Raw genomic sequence first — 9,908 nt, 5'->3', positions numbered from 1 at the left:
TGTACATATTTATAGGGTACGTCATATTTTTATATATAATACAATATGTAATGATCAAATCAGGGTAATGGGGATATCTGGAACCTCAAATATTCCAAATTTTCTCTTCTAGCTATTTTGAAAGATATGATAAATTATTGATAACTATAGTCACCCTACTGTGCTATTGAGCACTAGAACTTATTCCTTCTATCTAACTATATTTTTGCACCTATTAATCAACCTCTTTTTATCACTCTTCTCTTCTGTTTCCATCCTCTGGCAACTGCCATTCTATTCTCTACCTCCACGAAATCAACTTTTTTAGTTCCCACAGATGAGTGAGAACATGTTATATTTGTGTTTCTGTGCCTGGTTTATTTCATGTAACATAATGTCCTCCAGGCTCATCCATGTTGCTGCAAATGACAAGATTTCTTTCTTTTTATGGTTGAATAATATTCCATTGTGTATATGCATTTTCTTTATCCATTCGTTTGTTGGTGAACACTTAAGTTGATCCTAGATCTTGGCTATTGTGAATAGTGCTGTGATAAACATGGGGTGCAGGTATCTCTTCAATACAGTGATTTCCTTTTTTTTAGATACATACCAAGAAGGGGGCTTGCTGGATCATATGGTAGTTCTATTTTTAGTTTTTTGAGAACCCTCCATACTGCTTTCCAAAATGGCTGTACTAATTTAAAATTCCTTAAACTTTAACAATTGGCTCTCGTGAGCTGATACGGAGTTGGCTCCAGCACACCACTGTCACTCATCCTTTTACCTGCAGATTCATTCTAGCTCAACCCTTGGGACCACTCTTAGTCCTAAGCAGGTGACTATAAGAAGCTCTGGGTCAGTAACCTATCAAGGTGACATTAGATCTCATTATCTGCTCTAATCTTTGTGTTCTAGTTCCTCAGTACTCATGTTGCTGCCTTGTTTTGCAGAACATTTCCTACCGAAACCACCATCCTTGGAGAGACTCCTTTTTATCCTGAATACTAGTTTCCTTTTGACACCTTTTTGAGCCAGGGTTGATGGAGTTGTACAAGTTCTGCACTGCACAAGAGGCACCATTCATATATGGGGGACTGTTTGCTTGGACTACCACGTGCTACGTTGCTTTCTATTGCTTACCTGCCTCACTGCTGCTTGAACATGTGCCCTGGCGTTTGGACTTCCTTTGACTCTAGTGCATGGCTCTTCCATCCTGCTTACCCTTTTAGTATTGTATCTACCTTTGGATTTAAGATTCTGTATTCCTTTTGCTTCGGTAACTGACACTTGGCCTTAGTCCATGATCTGGTTGCAGGGCTGCCTGACTTCCTGGCTTTGGCCTAGCCAATCACAACTCAAATCCAAATGCTGAATTTTAAATAGCAACATGAAAAAATGAGCTGATTTAAGTAGATGTTACTATTAGAAACATTTTAGTGTTATCGATACCTACCAATAATCAAAGACCATGGTTGTCTTATTTCTAAACAATTCTTGGGGATTCAAGATTGCTGAGAGCTTTGGAGAATGCCTAGGTTAAAATAATGGCACAAATGAATTAAATAAATGTTGGTTCTCTCCTAGCTGTCCGTCTGAAGAGGATTCAGAGGAGATTAAGTGAACACATGGGTCTTTTATGGATTGACTTTCTCCTTGCTATAGCCTCATAGAAGGACAAATGGGCTAAATCTATGCTAAGCACTACACGTTTTTGAAACAAAAGACACTATACTTATGTATAGTTTATTTGTTATTTTAACCCTTACAAAATCAAGGGTCTTCATTAAAAAAGGAGGCTCAGCATTTCTCTTCATGTTCAATAGGTATTAACATTGATAACCTAAGTAAGACATCCGAATGCCAACATATTATAGATACACAACTGATGTTAATAGATTTCAGGCTTGACTATCCTTGAATGATCTAAGAATCGACTTGAGAAAAGCCATAAGGGAAAAAGCATTTAAAAAATTCAATTGGTTCCCTCCATGTGAATGAAAAACTTTAGTTGCTAGTTTAGGACTCATGCTCTTGGTTGGAGGTAAAGAACTGCCCCTGCGTCTCAGGCTTCATTGGTGTTCTGTCCCTGCTAAGAGGTGGATGGGGCAATCCCCACTCCAGGAAAAAGTTTCTGTGCTTATCACTGAACAGAATGAATACTTACGAACTTGAAGATTATCTGATCTTTCCACACACCGGGGAGCAGTTGTGTTCAATGACATAGTAAAAATATCTTCTGGAACAAGAAGTTGGTTTTCCTAAGAACATTCTGATTCTCAGATGCTTTCCATAGAAAGGGAATTACCTTAAATCTTTTCCTGAACATGGTAGGGTTAAAAACAGATATTCCTGGGAGGATTGCTTGGAGCCAGGAGTTTAAGACCAGCCTGAGCAACATAAAGAGACCCCATCTCTACAAAAAATTAGTCTGGTACGGTGGCGCATGTCTGCAGTCCTAGCTACTCAGGAGGCTGAGGCAGGAGGATCCCTTGAGCTCAGAAATTTGAGGTTGCAGTGAGCTGTGATGATGCCACTGCACTCTAGCCTGGGCAATGAAAGCCAGACCCTGTCTCAAAAAAACAAAACAAAAATAAAAACAAATAAAACACACATTTCGAGAAATAAATGAGTAAAGTTAAAGAGTAAATATTAATAACTGACTAAAGTTTCCAAAGAGAAACAATGCCAAGCAAGTCTAGCTTCAGGGGCATGTGACCTGTGTATAATAGTAGCACAGAGTTCTGCACGGAGAGGGCTCCATACTTGGTTTAATATGTGGCTGTTGCCATCTGGAAATTCCTTTTATCTTTTTTTTTTTTTGAACAAGGGGTCCCACATTTTCATTTTTCACTGGGCCTTGCAAATGATGTAGCCAGCCCTGATGGTAAGAGAGTTGGAAAAAGGCTTCCAAAGAGGATTTTCTCTGCGAGAGTACTCCAAGACAATCCTGAAAACATGCCTTGAAGAAAGAGTTATAATTTTTATTTACCTAGCCAGGCAAGAGTAAACTGAAAACACAGCTACCACAAGTGGTATTAAATTCAGAGATGACTACATGACTGGCATTCGATTTCACTGCAGAGATTTTTAACTACAGTACTAAGCTTACATGGTAGAGGCAACATGTTCATCCTTAGAAATTTATACTATACTTTATTCCTTTCAGGGAATTGAGGATTTGGCTCATACTTGGGCTGGATATGTTACATGGTCTTGTAAAGCCATTTTTACATTCAAGAGACTTCTCTCTACTTTATTTTTAAAAATCTCTGTAGGCACCAGAGCAGGGCTCTGGAATCCAACAGCTGATTTTCTAGCCCTTACGTCTGCATTTGTAATAGGGGTAATAAAAACAGATATCTTACATGGCTACCATGAGACTGGAAGTATCTAGCACTTTCTAGAACTTAGTTAACATCAGTACATATGAATAATTATTTGATTTATGGAAACTGGTATAGAATAGACAGATCTTGGAGAGTTTAACTTCTCTGAGCCTCAGTTTCTTCAGCATAAGTTAATAACACCTATCTCACAGGGCGTTATAAGGATTAAATAACATATTACCATAAGAAGTGCTTACTTAGCATGGGGCCTGCAATATAGTTAAGTTCTTAGTAAATGGTAATTAATATCATTCTATTTGAATTTTTTCTACTGTAGGTGTATGTAATTACACAGTAAAATTTGGGGCTCGGTATAAAACCTTTTTATTTTTAATAATATTTTTCATCTTTTTCTTCTTTGTAGATCATACTCTATTAGGAGAAAGAGATAAATATTGGTTTTTACTGTACAGTTATCCTTTTCTGTATTAATTATGCATTTAAAAAAGAAACTTTGGAAAGACAAGTTGGTGTTTTTCCAATGGTCCTTTTATAAAGAGCTATTAAAAATAAGGCATAAAAATAACATTCATTTATTATTAATAGCTCGTAGCAGTGATTACATCAGTTCAGTCTGGCTGAGGGTGGGCCCTCGCTTCAACCGGAGCTCAGGGAGCAGGCGACAGGGGAGCCAGGCTGAGGGCACATCTTCTCCTGGGGCCTCCAGAGTGTCTCCCTCAGTGAGGCCCTCCTTCTCCTGTACACGCAGCTCTGCTCCTCCACTGACCCCCTTCCCTCCTCCCACCAATATGCTCTAGGCTTTTCCACCTTATGAACAAGAAATAATGCAAACTACTTTCCCCTCAAACTTGTTGCTCCCTTGAAATGCTGTTTTGTCTTTCCCTTCTCTTTGACTGCTAATCTTCTGCTAAAAGCGGGCTTCACATCCTTAACATCTCCCACGCTTTTACCTGCTTCTTTCACCCCTATGGCTTTCCAGAAACTGCTACCTTGAAAGCATTAAGAACCTCCTAATCATCAAGGCCTTTGACCTTTTCTTAGTCTCCATTCTTCTCGGCCTGTCTGAAACCTGGGACATGGTTGAAATCTTGACAGTCTCTTAGCTTCTGGGACATCGTTTGTAACTTTCTTAACATTTGTTAACATTGTTCATAGAAAATGGCAACGATGCCAACTTCGCAGGATGTTGTAAGGGTAAAACAAGCTGGTATCATTAACATATTTAGCAATCAGCAAGATTTACTTGGCAATTTCATTAACCCCCAAGACTGTTTAAGTCTCAGACTACACAGATGACTCCTATATCTATATTTTTGTTTTGACCTTTCTCTAGATGTTCATTCTTCCTTTTTTTAACAGACTGCTGCATGTCTGTTTCTACCTGTAATAAACAAATTATGGCAAGTTAGAGCTGGAAGTATTCTTAGGGAGCCATCTGAAGGATGGCTTCAGATTCAGTAATAGAAATCTCAATGCCATTGGCTCAAATGTATGATCTTTCATAACAAGAACCACAAGACTAAGGCATGCTAGGATTGGCTAATGTAGCAGTTCAATGCAGCATCAAGGGCCCAGGTTCTTTTACCGGCCCTGTCATCCTCAGCACATGGGTCTGTCCACAGGCCATCCCTGGTGGTCAGATGGCCTCAGGAGCTCCTGGCGTCCCGTCCAGACCTGACAATGTTCAATGAAAGGAGAGGCCATCTCTTCCCATGTGGCTCCTTTCAAGAGTGAGCATATGCTACTCTAAAGCATGCAGCCGACCTTCCTTTATGTCTCATTGGCCAGACTATGACATGCCCCGGGAATGGGACACGTGATTGGCTTAGACCAATCAGAATTTACCCTTTGACTCCAAGTCCCATCTCTTCTGAAGCATTTGGTACTACCAAGTTAGGTGGAGGCAGAAACTAAATCTTGTTTCTCTTAGACTCATCAGGAGAAAGGTGCAGTGGAAAATGGATGTTGGGGAGGCTCCAGCAGTGTCTGCTGCTTTCTCTCAGTGAGTTAGTGGTGCTGCTACAACTAGAACCCATGGCCCAACCTTGTTTCAGTAGTTCTATTGCCTCTCAATATTTGGACCAGACTCAACATGGCCACTGTCTAACTGACCACCGTTCTACCCAGACTTGGCCCATATCATACTCTCTTAAGTACTGACTATTTTCTTCTAAAATGTGTGCTACAATTTTCTCCCTTATTTAGCCATCTTTGACTACCTCCTCTCATTTGTTCTCCACAACAATTCACTCCCCAAATCTTATTTAATTTCTTGATTAAAAAAACTCACATATTCATTCTTTTCTTTCTGTTATTGCTATTATCTCTAGGTCACACCTTTATTATATATGACTTGGATTGTTGTAATAGCCAAATAACTGATCTTCCTGACTTGATTTTCTTTTTAACTCTTGTTTACTCTTCAAATCACTGGTATATTATTCATCTTCCTAAAACATTCTTCTCACCTTTGGAAAGACTTTCTTGGAGGTGAAACTAAGCTGTGATAATTTAAAAAATTTAGTATAAATTGTTAATTCAAAGTTGTCAGTAGATTCTATTTCTAGTGTCAGAATTTATAAAGAGTAGGTATGTTTTTACCTGAGAAGAATATCTTGAATGGTCTCTTTTAGGTAGATGTAAGGCCAAAGCTACCATCATTCACGGGAACTTTTTTTTTTTGAGACAGGGTCTCACTCTGTTGCCCAGGCTAGAGCACAATGGTGTCATCATAGCTCACTGCAACCTCAAACTTCTGGGCTCAAGCAATCCTCTTGCCTTAGCCTTCTGAGTAGCTGGGACTGCAGGCATGTGCCACCACACCCAGCTAATTTTTCTATTTTTAGTAGAGATGAGGTCTCACTATGTTGCTCAGGCTGGTCTCAAACTCCTGGCCTCAAGCAATCTTCCTACCTTGGTCTCCCAAAGTGCTGGGATTACAGGTGTGAGCCACTGTGCCTGGCCTGGAACTTTTGTTTTTTATATTGACAAATATTGTCCTTCTGGGAGATTGCAAAAAAAAAATGAGTTGGGTATATTTGCATAAGTTCTAAGGAGCCTTCTGGGAAATAGTGGTTAAAACACTTTCCTTTTTTTTCTTGAACTATTTGGCTTTAAAGAAAGAAAGAAACAAACAAGTCCAAAAAAAATCCCACTTTCCTTTTTGAAGTTTAACATTATTAGTAAAGTATCAGATGAGTTAAGATGGGCTCAACTGAGGTCATTTAATAAAATCTATCAGGTGTTTTTGAGGAGAAACTTATCATAAAAGAAGAGATTTTGGAGTGATGACTCACACCATATTCCCGTAGAAACTAGAATGGGATTGGGAAGGGTTGGTTTCTGGATGGGTTTGGCATAGCAAGTGAACTATAATGGAAACATCTCTAGATAATGCTAGCTGAGCTTAGTGGGAAGGCTTTAGAAAAATACTGTGTGTATATAGACATGTGTAAGTGACTTAAGCAAGACTGTAGGATACAAGATCATATATAAAAATCAATTATGTTTGTATATATTAGCAATGAATAACCAGACATTGAACTAACCATTTATGACACCATCAAAAACATAAAATAATTGAGGATTAATCTGAGAAAATATATAAAAGACCTGTACATGGAAAGCTATAAAATATTGAGAAGAGAAATTAAAGAAGGCTAAAATAGAGAGCTATACTGTGTTTTCAGATTGGAAGACTTAATATTGTTAAGATAGCAGTTCTTCCTAAGTTTAATGTATAGATTTAATGCAATCCCAATCAAAATTCTAGCTGGCTTTTTAAAAGAATCAATTTCCCTAAGGGCTGGAAAGGTTTTTTTTTTAAGAAATTGACAAGCTGATTCTAAAATTTATATGGAAATGAAAAGTGCTTAGAATAGCCCAAATAATTTGAAATAAAAGAATAAAATTGGAAGACTTAAATGACCTGAACTCAAGGCTTATTATAACACTATAGTAATCAAGACAAGGTGGTTTTGGCATCAAAATAGACAAATAGATCAATGAAACTGAATAAAGAGTCCAGGTATAGACCCACACATATATGGAAAATTGATTTTTGACAAAAGTATAAGGGCAATTCAGTATAAAAAGGATAATTGTTTTAAACAAATGGCATTGGAACAATGGGATATTCATGTGCAAAAAAACACACAAAAAATTCAATACATGTCTTATACCATATACAAAAAATTAACTCAAAATGGATCATAGACCTAAATAAAACTAGAAGAAAACATAGAAGAAAATCTTTGTGCCCTTGAGTTAGACAAATATTTCTTAGATGCAACATCAAAAGCATGATCCACAAAAAAATGGATAAATTAGACTTCATTAAAATAAGAACTTCTGATTTTTGAAAGACATTAAGAGAATGAAAAGACAAGCCAATACTGGGAGAACATATTTTCAAATTGTGTGTCTGATAGAGGACTTGTATCTAGAATGTATAAAGAACTCTAAAATCTTGGTAAAAAATTTAAATTTGGGTAAAATATTAGAATACTTCAACTTTGACACTTTATGAGAGAAGCTATAAGAATGACAAATAAAAACATGAAAAGATGTTCAACATTATTATTCATTTTGGAAATACAAATTAAAGCCACAACAAAACATCACTACACACCTATTAGAATGTCTAAAATTAAAAAAAAAAAAAAACATTGACTATACCAAGTGTTTGCAAGGATGTGGAACAACTGGAATTCTCACATGCTGCTGGTGGAAATGTAAAATGATAAACAACTTTGGCAAATAGTTTGGTAGTTATTTTAAAAGTATAATATTAACCCATATGACCTAGCCATTATCCAAGAGAAATGAAAGCAAGTGTTGTACAAAGACTTATATGTGAATATTTATAGCAACTATTTGTAAGAGCTCAAAACTAGAAACAATGCAAATGTCCATCAAAAAGGTGAATGAATAAACAAATCATGGTATAGCTCTACAATTGAATACTACTCAATAGTAAAAAGGAACAAACTATTAATACACCCAATGACGTAGATGAATCTCAAAAAATTATGCTGAGTGAAAGAAGCCAGCCTAAAAAGAGCCTATACTGTATGATTCCATTTATATAAAATTCTAGCAAATGCAGACTAATCTGTAGTGACAGAAAGCAGATCAACAGTTGCCTGGGGATGGGGCAGGAGGCACCGATTACCAAGGGGCACGAGGAAATTTTGGAGGGTAGGAGATATATTCATTATCTTAATTGTAGTGATGGTTTATTAGGTGTATATTCATGTCACAACTTATCAAATTTTACACTTTAAATATACCCAGTTAATTATTGCATGTGAATTCTACCTCAATAAAGCTATTTAAAAAAGAAATATTGTAAATAGGTAAACATTAGTAAAGTATGAAATATTGGTTACACCTAGTGAATCTGTGTTTTTCCAACTGATAACTTCCAAACCCTTGGGCCTGGCATTTGCACTTCATGACCTGGTCTCAGGCTAACATTCCAGTTGTATCTCCCAGTGACATCTTGAATTCCAGTTAAAGGGGACTGTTTTCTGAACAGTTGTTACCTTTCCTTGTACATTTCATTAGCCTGACATGACCTGCCCTCCATCTTCAGATTCGCTCACACAGAGATGATCCTGCCTCTGAAGCCCCATAATGCTTTGCATCTTTCTTTATAGTACTCATCACATACTTCATATTACAGCCTGCAAACACGTTTCTTATCTCCCCTACAAGCTGAAAGATTCTTGAAGGCAATGACTCATATATTTATTATTTACCCTAGCACCCCAATGGCATCTTAGAGAATGTCTTGTAAGTAGTAACTGCATATATACACAATAAATATATATATTTTTTGAGATAGTCTTGCTTTGTCACCTGGGCTAGAGTGCCGTGGCATCAGCCTAGCTCACAGCAACCTCAAACTCCTGAGCTCTAGTGATTCTCCTGTCTCAGCCTCCTGAGTAGCTAGGACTATAGGCACGTGCCACCATTCCCAGCTAGAGACGGTGTCTCACTCTTGCTCAGACTAGTCTCGAACTCCTGACCTCAAGCAATCCTCCTGCCTCGGCCTCCCAGACTTCTAGGATTATAGGTGTGAGCCACCGTGCCTGGCCACAATAAATATGTTTAACTGAGGATTTTTTAATACTGTCCCAAGGCTTGAAAGCACTTCATTGCGCTTAAAAAATATGAAAATTGTGGTGTACGCAATCTTGATTCACATAAGATTGGGGGACTATTTTTGTTTATGCACCTTATGTTTAGATACATGATGTCTTAAACAGGCATAAATATCTTTTGTTTATGATTTCTAGAGACATTTCTCATTACCTGAGTATTAGCAGTTATTCTTTGTAGTAGATTTGTACTTGTTTAATGATCACTCTTGTGTACACTCAGATTTTGAGCAAAAGTGGCATAAAGATGTAATCCTTATGGAGAAAATAACAAAAGTCTGTTTCTGGAACATTTCTTTGTATTTTTGGTTCCCATGGTGAAATAACAAAACCCAGTCTCTAAGAAATAGATTGAGAGATAAAATCTAAGCATAATTTTGTTGCAGAGTTAAGGTGAACAAGAAACTGGGCTAAA

Source organism: Propithecus coquereli, unplaced genomic scaffold (genome assembly GCF_000956105.1).
Source record: "Propithecus coquereli isolate 6110/MARCELLA unplaced genomic scaffold, Pcoq_1.0 Scaffold172, whole genome shotgun sequence".
Taxonomy (NCBI): domain Eukaryota; kingdom Metazoa; phylum Chordata; class Mammalia; order Primates; family Indriidae; genus Propithecus; species Propithecus coquereli.
Note: the sequence above shows the minus strand (reverse complement) of the source record.